Source organism: Dasypus novemcinctus, chromosome 18, assembly GCF_030445035.2.
Source record: "Dasypus novemcinctus isolate mDasNov1 chromosome 18, mDasNov1.1.hap2, whole genome shotgun sequence".
In the NCBI taxonomy this organism is placed as follows: Eukaryota; Metazoa; Chordata; class Mammalia; order Cingulata; family Dasypodidae; genus Dasypus; species Dasypus novemcinctus.
Genome location: NC_080690.1, coordinates 69,378,119 through 69,390,430, shown reverse-complemented (window position 1 = coordinate 69,390,430; position 12,312 = coordinate 69,378,119). Strand labels below are relative to the sequence as shown.

Here is a 12,312-nt window from a genome sequence, read left to right as displayed (position 1 = left end):
ACACATGTAATTGTCTTTTTTTTGTTTCTTATCATGACTCTTTCTCTTTTATTCCTTTACTCAGTCCTTTTCTCTGTGTTGCTTAAACTTTCCTCAGCTTTTATTTATCTTACTCTTTAAATTCTCTTACTACTATCTAAATTCTTTCATGGTCTCTAATCAATTTAATTTATTTTAAAAGTGTATCATACTTCCTTAATTGTATTTTGGCTTTTTTTTCTGTATTATTAAAAATTATGTGGAAATTCCATATAATTCCATGTATTGCCATATATTCCCATCTTTCATATTTTATTTCATGTTCTCTTTTTTTTTAAGAAAATATGTATTTATTTCTCTCCCCTACTCCCATCTGCTGTTTCCTTCCCTGTGTGTTCTTCTGTGTCTGCTTGATTTCTTTTTAGGTGGCACTGGGAAATGATCCTGGGATGTTCCGGAGTAGGAGAGAGGGGCTCAATCTCTTGTGCTACCTCAGTCCCGAGGTCAGCTGTGTCTCTTATTGTCTCGTCTCTGTGTCTCTTTGTGCTGTGTCATCTGGCTGTGCCAGCTCTCCTCTCAGGCAGCTTGCTGTGTGGGCCAGCACTGTGTGGGCCAGCTCTCTGCTTGGGCCAGCTTGCCACCTGGGCCAGCTTCCCTTCACCAGGAGACGCCAGGAATCAAACCCTGGACCTCCTAATGGTAGACGGGAGCCCAATCACTAGAGCCACATCTGCCTCCCCATGTTCTTTTTTGTTCTCTATAAATATTTATTTCCATTTGTTATAATTTTCCTCTCTGTTTCGGTTCATTACAACCTTTTCTACTCTAGAGTTATACACACTTTTGTTCATCCCAGCACTACTCAATTTTTATAGGTAACACTATTTCAATTTATTGGGCTTGTTTTTTCATTTAAACTGCTTGAATCATATTTAAATGAATATATAACCTCATTTCTTCTTAGAGATTATATACATTTTTATCATTTATTGATTCCTAGTTTCTCCGTATTTTTATGCTATTTGAAGATATTCTTTACAATACATTTTAAAAATTATATATACTGATATGTGGGAATTCAGATACTTTTTATACTGACTGATTTCAGCAGTCTTGAAAAACCCTGGTTATAATTCTGATGAGTTAGCCTGTGGTTGCATAGATTCCCTTTTGAAAAATGATATACTCTTTCAGTGATAAAATATAATGTTATATATTTGCCTTTCTTTCTTAACTATAGAGCCCAGGGGGTCCAAAATCATGAGGAATAGAAGTGGTGATAGCAGATATTTTTCTCTTATTTCTAATCTCAGAAGACAAACTTTTAATATTTAACTTTTAATGTTTTATTTTATTTATTTATTTTTATTTATTTTATTTCTTTTTAATGTGATATTTACTGTTGACATTTTTAGATGTTTTTATCAGGATAATTTATTCCATGTTTTTATTAATTTTGCTAAGAATTTTATCTTAAATTTATGTTGAATTGCATCAAGTGTTTTTATGCATCTCTTGTGGTAATCATAAAATTTGCTCTTTTAATCTATTAGCATGGTTAATCATACAGATGAAATTTCTAATGTCAAATTTATCATCTTTGAGATAATCCTGTTAGTCGACTATTTGATTCTGTTTATATATTGTGGAATTAATTTTACAATTATTTTATATAGATTTTTTTCCATCTATGTTCATGAAATTGTCTTGTAATTTTCCTTTTTATACTATCCTTGCTAAATTTTGTTACTAAGATTATACTAACTTTATAATATGTGAAACCCTGTAATGTTCCCACTTTTTCTATCCTTAGGAAGTATTTGTAGATATTATTTATATCTAGTATTTTGGCATACTTTAGTAATGAAGCATTCTTAGGAATTTCTCAGGGAATGATTTTTTTTGGCATAGGATTCAATTTTGTTATCTTTATTATCATTGAAATAAACCCCTTTATATGCAAAATTCCATTCTCTTTAAGTTTGCTTTTTCTGACTTTCTGTTATTCTACTATTTGTTTAGGTGTTATAAATTAAGTCTTCTAGGAACTTTACCACCTCTTCTAAAGTTCCAAATTTATTGACCTAGTTAGTAGTGATAATATATTTGTTTTTAATGCCTTCTCTTTTGCTATCCCTTTAAACATTTTAATCCTGATTTTACAGGTGTCTTTTTTTTGGGAGAGTTTTGTTAATTTTATTATTCTTTTCCAAGAAGTGACGTTTTGTTTCCCTTTCCACACTAAGATTGTTGTCTATTAATATTTGCTCTTACCTTTATTAATTTCATTTATTTCTTTTTGAGAATTTATTTTATTATTCATTGTCTAATGTCACCGCTTTCTTCTATGGTTCTTACCTAGTCTTTGCAATTAGCCTACAGAATGGAATCTCCATAATGGGTTTCCATAATAGAGTTTTCTTTCACTAAGTGAGTACCTGTAGTTGGAACAAAGTGAGATATGAATTATTTATTTATTTTTTAGAAAGATTTATTTATTTATTTATTTATTTATTTATTTATTTATTTATCTCCCCTTCCCCCTCCCCACGTCAGTTGTCTGTTCTCTGTGTCTATTTGCTGTGCCTTCTTCTTTGTCTGCTTCTGTTGTTGTCAGCGGCACGGGAATCTGTGTTTCTTTCGGTTGCGTCATCTTATTGTGTCAGCTCTCCGTGTGGGTGGTGCCGTTCTTGGGCAGGCTGCACTTTTTTTCGCCCTGGGTGGCTCTCCTTATGGGCCGCACTCCTTGCGTGTGGGGCTCCCCTACGCAGGGGACAACATCCCTGCGTGGCAGGGCACTCATTGAGCGCATCAGCAGTGCGCATGGGCCAGCTCCACTTGGGTCAAGGAGGCCTGGGGTTTGAACCGCGGACCTCCCATGTGGTAGACGGACGCCCCAACCACTGGGCCAAGTCTGCTTCCCTGAATTATTTTCTCTTATTTAAATATTTGTCCTTGATTTATATCTTACTATAATTGTGCTCAGACAATTTCCTCTATATGAACTAAATTTTGCAGATCCTCCAGTGTTTGCTGAATGGCTGCATTTACTAAGTGTCTCAACAGTGCTTGAGAAGAGTGAAGATTTTTCAGTCACTGTGTGCATTGTTGATCTACGGCAGGTAGGTAGAGTTCATGAATTGTCTTGCTCATATTTTCTACATCCCTATTGATATTTTGCCTGTTTTGTTAATTGCTAAAAGACTGGATAAAATCTCCCACCCATAGTGATGGAGTTTCCTATATCTTTATATCATTCTATCTTTACTTCATATATATTGATGTCATGTTGATTTGCGAACACAAATTTAAAATTTTTATTATTATGAAATGACCCTCTTTACATCCAGTAATGCTATTTCCTTAAAGTTTCTCTGGTTGCATATTAATGAAGGTGTACCAGCTTTCTGTTGGTTAGATTTTACAGGTTGTCATCTTCCATTCTTTCATTTTCAAACTCTCTGTACCTTTTTTTGGATATGTCTCTTATAAACCACATGTAAATGGTTTTGAAATCTAGTTTGTCTGATAATAGTACAGCAACTCCAGCTTCCTTTTGATTAGCATTTGCATGGTGTATCTTTTTCCACCCCATTTCTTCCAACCTGTTTGTGCCTTAGTGGGATCCTAGTACATAGCACATATTTGGGACATGATACTTCTCAGTTTTGCCATCTCTGCTCTGTTTATTGCCATTAAATGTCCTCAAAACTATATTAGAGAAGTTGTAAGCATATAGGAAAATCATGTGGAAAGTACAGAGTTCTCATCCACCCTCCCTCTCAACACACAACATTCCTTATTATTAACATTTTGCGTTAGTGTGGTACCTTTGTTAGAACTGAGGAAACACTATTATAATAATTATATTATTACTTATAATCCGTAGTTACATTAGGATTAATCTCTGTCTTTTTATTAGAGTATTTAGTCCATTTTCATTTATTGTAAGTATTGATATGCTTGGATTTAGGTCTGAAATTTAGCAATTTGTTTTCAGATTATGCCTTCTGTTTTTTGTTCCTCTGTTTCACCTCTCCTAGCTTCTTTTGCATTAACTATTTTTTTGTTATTTTAGTTCAATTCTCTATTGAACTTTTCACTGTATCTTTTTACATTATTTTTCAGTGGATGCTCTAGGGATCATAATATTCATCCTTAATGTTTCACTATCTATTTAGAGTTAGTGTTGAATTACTTCAGGAAACTATTCTTCAAATTGTCACCATTATCCAAGATTCTCACTATTTTTCCCCTAGAATCACCAATTAATTCTTTTAAAGGGCCAGATCTTTCATGAATTACTTCAACTACTGAACTATTTTCTCCATCTTTTCTTTGGCTTCCTTGTGCTGAATTGCCTTTATCAACCCGTTCTTTCTAATGTGGATTTTATGTGTCTCTCAGAATCCCCTAGATTAGTATTAACCAAAAACGACTTCCCTGAAATTGAGAAGAGAGAAACAAAGCCCTTGTTATTGTTTTAAAGGGGTCATGACAATTAGAACTAATAGCAAACAGAGTCATGGGAACTTCATAGGCTTCCAGATGTCCAGCTCATCTTCCTGATAGCTGGGCCCTAGAAAGAAGTGTCGAAGCCAACTGGCAAGTATGAGCTGTAGCTTCACAGAGGGGGTAACTTCCTCTGACCTCCCTGTGAGCTTCCCCTTTACAACACCACTACAGTGGCTAGACTCACAGCGATGCCTGTGTTTTCCATCAATTCTTCCTGCCCACCTGCCAGTGTTTTAGGCTCTCCTGGTTATTGGTTTTATTTGATCCTCCAACTCCTCTTTTCCAGTCTCTCCTACATTTCAGTAAGTTTAAACTCTGAAAGTACTTCCCTTAGTTTAATAAAAAAAAAGTTAGTCAGTCTGGTTTCCTGATTGATACAACCTTTAGTATCAAAAGTGGTTCCAGGGTATCAGAAACTTCAGAAAGGAAATGAGGTTTTTCCCCCTCTCATCTGACTACATTTTAAAACATTAAAACCACATCGTCAATGGAAAATGAATACTGGTTACCTGCCCCATGTGGTGGCATGACATTGAGTTAAATTACCACCTGTAGTTATTTGGAGTCAAATATCCATGGAGGGCAAGGCTTTGTGCAACCACATACCAGCTTCCATAGAAAGTTGCGGTGGAAATAGAAAAGATAAAATGGTGGAATATACTAGTTGCTTCTAAGTGCACTGGAAAACTTGAAGGAAAAAAAATGATGGATTCAGAGGATGTCAATGATGTCTTAAAATGAGCCCTTATATCCTAGAGTCACAGAGTTGAGGTTTCTGAAAATGAAATTCAGAATTTGCTCCCAAGAGTGGCTGAGCAATAATAACATGAAATACATTCCTGTCTCACTGTTTTACTAATTTTAAAGGTAGCGCTTTGACTAGAAAAGATTGGGACACTGAAATTGTGGTAGGGATATCTGGAAAGATCTTGAACTCCCAAGTTTTGTGACAAATTTCAACATACAAATGGTCCTTCCTCACCTTTTCTTAGTATCATATCCTCTTTTTGCTTGAAAAAAACTTAATAACCTCTCCTTGTCCAGGAAAGGTAAACATTTTTAGACCCATTTTCACAATTCTCATTAATTTCAAACCTTTACCCACACTCAAATCCTAGCAGGCCTTGGTATGTCGGATAAAAGGTTAACTGAGATCAGGTACCATGTACGGCAAAAGAATCGCAAGAATTTACCCTTCTATATAAACAGAAATCTGAGGAATGTGGGATCTAATGGCAGGAATGTCATGGGATGGCATCAAATTCATTGGTAGGGATGCCGTTAACTAGACATTCTGAAATTGTCATCTTAGCTCAAGCAGCTGGGTCCATCTACCGTATTCTTGTTAGCATGTTTGAATCTTTGATTCAGAATTAGTCTGAATTATGGGAACGGGCATAACTCAGTGGTTGAGCAACTAGTCCCCATGTCCGAGGTCCAGGATTCAATTCCTGGTACCTCCTTAAAAAAAATGGTCTGAATTAAATAAATTTATGTTGTCAGAAATTATTTGGTACATGTGGGGGAAGTTATACAAAGGCCAAGGAAGATAGGAAAAATGGAGTGGGTTTTCATTACAACTCAGTAACCTACCTCCCCATGTACCCCAGGAGATCCAAGATGATGTCCCCTTCAGCAAGGATTGAGGAAATCCTGGGATGAAAGTGTATCCTACCTTCAAAATTTCTGTAGAGACTGTTTTCTGCAGGCTAGGCATGACATTTAGTAACATCATCATTAAAATGAGCTCCCCGATTTCCGTGAGGAAGATGGGATCCTGTAGTGGCAGAAGTCAAAGTGGTGACATTCAACTGTCAGAGACAAGGAAGAGGTGTTTTACTCCAATGGGCAATAGGTCCAAAGACTGAGAATGGCTTGATGTACAGAGATCTTTGGCATAGCTAAGTGATCACGGGGTCCAGGGCAGTGAATTAAATGGGAAGACAACAAAAGCCTTTTTAGGTGGGAGTGGGGCCTGTGGGTGGCTTGGGTTGGATGGGCAGGGGCGCCAGGCTCCGTGGGCTGCTCGGGCTGGTGCTGGTTCCTGTAAAAATTACATTCACGATCCATAACAGTCAAATTCACCAAGCCATCACATTACACCCCAACATAAACCCACCCTAACAGTACTGACTTCACTGCTCTATGCTTAGGGGCGATAGCTGAACTCCATCCTGGCACATAGAGCTCCACTGAGAAATTGTCCTCATGAACAAATAGGGTAATCCCGAGATTTAGAAAGAAGCTCTGTAGCTGGAACGCCTCCTTCTTTTGGGAGGTTTCAGCCCCAGGAAGAGATTTTGGAATGGGAATTTCTTACTGTAAAATATTTGTATTTGGCTGCTGATCGTCAGTCCCCTCAAAGAAGGATGGACTCTGCCCAGAGAGAAACTTTGGATGATGTTGTCATACAGGTTATAGAAATGATCAATGCCAAGGCCAAGGACAGAGGTCACCTGCTTGGTTTTAAGGAGATTCACCATGTCCATCCTTGCGTTAATTCCATGCATGGGTCTGAACAATCCTGGACCTGCTGCTCCTCCTTAAAGAGCACAGAGGCAAGAAGATGATGGGTCCATGCATAAGTGTTACCATAAGCACTGTGATTTCTAGTAGACAGGCCTTCCCGACCCGGCCATGAAGGACAAATGCATTTCTTAGTGAAAAGTTGATTTATTGCGAGTGCACAAGCAAAGAACTAGGGGAATAATCCCAAAACCAGTTCAAAGTGAAAATGGGAGCTAGGGTTTTTATAGGAAAAAAGAAAAAGAAAAGGGGTATTGAGAAGAAAAACAAATAAAAGCCAAAACCAAAAAGACAAAACCAAAACAAACAAAAAACCGAGTGAGGCCAAGGGTCCTGTGAGGAGAATATGAGCAGTTTCTCAGTCCTGTTTTGTCTCACGTACATCAAACTTGTAGTCGATTTCAGCAGCTAAAAAATTCAGTTTAGATATAGTGGTGCAGGTGCAAAGCTTTCATGGCCCCTTTCTCAGGCAGCCGCTTAAGGATATCAAGCCTTTTGTCCCTGAGAAAAGTTACAGAGGCAGGCATGTCTATAGCACGTCTTCAGCAAGATCCATTGTGGAGCACAAAGTACAGGCCAACAAAATTAACCAATAATCTGGATCCCTATCCCTTCTCTTGAATTCCCTGAAGAAGCTGGTTTCATTTCAGCTCCTCAGTCCAAAAAAAGAATACAAAAACCCAAAGATGAAAAGATAAACATATTGATTCCTGTGTCTGGATGTTTTGATATGTTTGTGAGATTCATGGGAAACTTTGCAAGGCATATCTTATCCCAAATCAGAATGTCAAGCTTGTTCTGCTTTTCAATTCTGATTCCAGCCCTGACAAGTCCAAAATGTTTGAACTAATGAGAGATTATCCCAAACATTATCCTACAGCTGATATGCAGATTTTGCCTGTGTCTGGAGAATTTTCCAGAGCCCTGGCCCTTGAAGTAGGATCCTCTCAGTTTAGTAATGAATCCTTACTCTTCTTCTATGACACTGACCTCGCATTTACTATAGAATTCCTTCAGGGATGCTGTGCAAATATGATTCTAGGCCAGCAAATGTATTTTCTAGTCATCGTTAGCTAGGACAATCCAAAGATTGTTTATAGATGGAAAGATCCCAGAGACAACCATTTTGCATTTATTCAGAAAACTGGCTTCTGGAGAAACTCTGGGTTGGCATCACTTGCATTTATGAGGGAGATCTTGTCCCAGGAGGCCGCTTCGATGTTTCCTCCCCAGGCTGGGGGCTTGAGGATGTGGACCTTTTCAACAAAGTGGTTCAGGCAGTTTTAAGACATCCAGAAGTCAAGAAGTCGGAGAAGTCCACATCCATGATCTTGTCTTCTGAGACCCCAATCTTGACCCCAAGGAGTACAAAATGTGTGTGGGGTCCACACAGCAATTGGCTGAAATGTGACTAGAGAAAAACAATCAAGTGAAGTAGAAGCAGCATTAGTAATGACTCAGTGAGGACAGCCTAATGTGCAGCCTGCTGGAAAAAATATTTATATCATCTATTTTTAAAAGGTTCTTGAAGTCCATACAAGGATATACTTTACATGTGATTTTCTTACAAAAGACTCTTTTAAGATTGAGGTTTTGGAGCAAAAATGTGATCAGTGTTTGCCTTTGAACACATCTTTGCTGAACGTTATGCACCAGAAATGCTAACCAGTCCTATGATGGAAAATGTTGGATGCTCCTACAAAGTGTTATAACAGAACACTGCCATGCTTGCAAATTTTCCATTGTGCCTGTTAACATTGCATAGATTCTATCTTTTATCTTTTCTACAGCAGTTTTTGTTTTTGTTGTTGTTTGTTTTGTTTTAAGGTACTGGGGCCCAGGGATTAAACCCCAGACCTGGTATGTGTGAAGCTGATGTTCAACTCCTGAACTACCTCAGCTCCCCCAGCTTAGCTTCCTCGTCTGTGTGCTTCTTGTTTGTTTCTTTGCCCCTAGGAGGCACCGGGACATCCTGTGGGGGAAGCGAGTGCCCAACAGCTTGAGTTACATATACTCCCCTACAACAGTTTTTATTCAAAACAAAACAAAGCAAAACAAAAAACAAATCTATTTTTTGTTCAGTTGTAAAGTAAGGAGATGTGATCATGATTGTAGTGTCATCTTAGGAGAGCTTTCCAAAATTGATTGTTTCCCCCAAACTGTGCTTCCTGTGGCTCTGTAATAAATATATATTAAAGTGAGGGGAGTGAAGAAAATGAGTGCAGCTCTTTTGTTGTACAGAGTAACTGTCACTGGTTTGGTCTAAATGGACCCAGCAATAAATTTCCAAAAGGATTTGTTAATTCCTTTCTTCCTGACCCTTCTCTTTAAAGTGTAAAATATTACTATTTAGAATGGAAAGAAAAATTACTGTAATCTAATGCATACAGCTTAAAGAGAAAAGAGAAAATACTGATGAAATCATTGGGGTTGTCAAAAGATGTTTCTACAATCCAAGGTCCACAGAGAAAAGGTGGCATTGGAGTGGGAAAAGTGGCCATGGTGGCTGATGGGAATGGGGAATGGCAGGAAGAGATGAGATGTGGAGGCGTTTTTGGGACTTGGAATTGCCCTGTATGGTGCTTCAGGGGTGATCACCAGACATTGTAAATCCTCCCAGGGCCCACTGGATGGAATGTGGGAGAGTATGGGCTATGATGTGGACCATTGACCATGAGGTGCAGAGATGCCCAGAGATGTACTTACCAAATGCAATGGATGTGTCATGATGAAGGGAGTGAGGGTTGCTGGGGGGGGGGAGGAGTGGTGGGGTTGAATGGGACCTCATATTTTTTTAATGTAATATTTCTACAAAATGAATAAAATTAAAAAAAAAGTTTATTAAAAAGTTGTAAAATTAAAAAAAAATCAACCAAAAAAAAAAAAAAAGATGTTTCTAACTGCAGGTACTGCTCCAGCTGTGGTTTCTTTACTAAAATAAACACAGCCTCTGGAAACTGGTATGCAGTTATTGATTTTGTGAATTCCTTGTTTCCCCTATACCTCTTAGTAAACACTACCAGAAGCAGTCTGATTTCTCTTGGGAGGAATAACAGTATACCTTCTCTGTTCTGCATAAGGGAAATACTAATTCTCCATCTTTTTGTCATCTCTTTTCCCCACTCCCGATTTCCCCCAATAACTAACATAAGGTCTATTAATAGTTTTGAGTCCTAGATCACTGGAAATTAATTTACATGATACCAAATGTTATAGGAGGAACAAATATCATACAAATACAGTCATGTAAGGATGTCCTTTTATATCCTCTTTGGGGAGAGGTTTTCAATGTTTTCAGCTCTTTGAGGAATAATTGCACCATGTTACATGGAAGCATGACTTTGTTATTATCTTTACTTGGAAGTTAAAGGGGTATATATAGATGTCAAATTGACAAAGGGGTGGACTCTGCTTGATTTCAAGTTGTCAGCTTGGGCTTATCTGTTGTCTAAGATTCAGAACTGCACTTCACAGAATACCCTTCCGTGTAAAATTCTGGGTTGGGTTGGCAAAAAGAGGACCCTCATGAACTTGGGAAGGTAAGAATGAAGCAGAGGCCACTAATCTTGTCATATTAGGGCATTCAGAGTCAAGGACAGACACAGAAGTTCACAGCAGGCCCCAGATTCCAGATTGTCTGCTTCCAAATGGCCCCAAGCCAACTACCAAGCACAATGTAGTATCCTAAGATTTGGCAGCTTTCACAGTATCTCCACAAGCTACCTTGTCACAAACCAATCTCAGTGACCAGACATCCATGGCTACTTGGATTTCCCTACCAGATCCTCCCTACACTCCTATTCTACTTCTCCAGAGTATTGTGGTTAGTGGCTTGCTCTATTCCTTTGACTCAACTCACCTTTCCTAGACCTTGACTTTCTTAGCCCCTCCCACATTGATGTAAACTTAAATTCCTCTACTGAATGTCTTATTCCAAAAAGGGTTTTGTAGTTTTATTTTCCTGATTGATAACAAATGAAGTGTTGTTCTAGTTATTTAAAATTCCCTACATGCATATCCTATATCTGGACAACTGTTGGCATGCCTTTATTGCTGCCTTAATCATCGTTTTAAATTATTTGCGTGTATTTCTACTCCTGATGTTTTATTGAATGTCAAACATTGGGTATTTTAACTAAAAGGTTTCGGATGATATTATCTTCCATTGCAGGGTGCTTACCTTTTCCTCTGGAGTCTTGTAGAGTGGGTGCCGATAACCATTTATCCAATCAGGTACTGTACAGAGAGGAGCCTGAGTTAATTTCAGATGAGAGTCTAGGAAGTTATTCAGGGGTTCTCTCCTGGCACAAAGAAGTCTGAACAACATAAAGACCTATGGGAATTTGGGGAATTGAGATGGGTGATAAAGTTACTGACAAAGAGAAGGTGTGTGGACTGAGGGGAGAAATGAAGAAAGAAGTCTGATTAACATTAAGGAATGAGTAAAGGTCAATCTTAGTGAATTGGACAGAAAGATAATGTTAAAAAAATCTTCAGTGGTGAAGCTGAAAACTGTCATGCCTCAAACTAAACATAAGATGTATTTTCAAGAATGAGTGTATGGTCAACAATTGTCAGCCATATTGAGTATCCCAATTTCAAAGAAATCAGTAATAAAACCTAAATTATAAAGTTGATGGAAAAACAAATAAGATAATGGAGGACAAGTATCTCCCATGTCATATGTGTTCAATAAATACTTTGGTCTCTCCTCCCTCTCTGCTAGATAATGAGAATATCACTAGTGTGGTAAGGACAAATGTCAGAGTAGAGAATTTGAAGGAAAAGAACACAGGTAAGTTTAGAATACTTTCGTGGACACTTTCAGCATAAAAACAAGACACATGGAACTCACTAGAGGCCTGTGAAGTAAAGAAGGATTATGAACTAAAAAACAACACCTGGGTGAGTAGAAGAATGAGTTTGAGAGAGAATAATGTAGTAAACAACTAAAAAACGCAGTAAATATAGATGAGGTAATAACCTTATGAATTTGAATGTCAGCCTTAATGAATGTCATACTCATTCCTACCCTAACTACAGTGTGCAGCTACTAATTCTGTTGACATAACAAACATACAAACAAAATGCTACAGCAGAATGTGGGTTTTAGATATGGTGTCGTCGGCAAGATACATGTATGACTTGGTCTATCTGTTTCTCAACCTTCGTATGGTTACTATTTTGAGCCAGAAAATTCCTTGTGATGGGAGTAGTCCCGTGCATTGCAGTATATTTAGCAGTATCCCTGTCTTCTACTTACCAGATGCCGGCAGCACCCCCACCCAGCTG

General features: G+C 38.0%; 1 pseudogene; it reads left to right on the top strand.

Annotated features, from left to right (window-relative positions):
- The first annotated feature begins 6,489 nt into the window (after positions 1-6,489).
- Positions 6,490-8,495, top strand: LOC101424518 (chondroitin sulfate synthase 1-like; annotated as a pseudogene).
- The last annotated feature ends 3,817 nt before the right edge of the window (positions 8,496-12,312 follow it).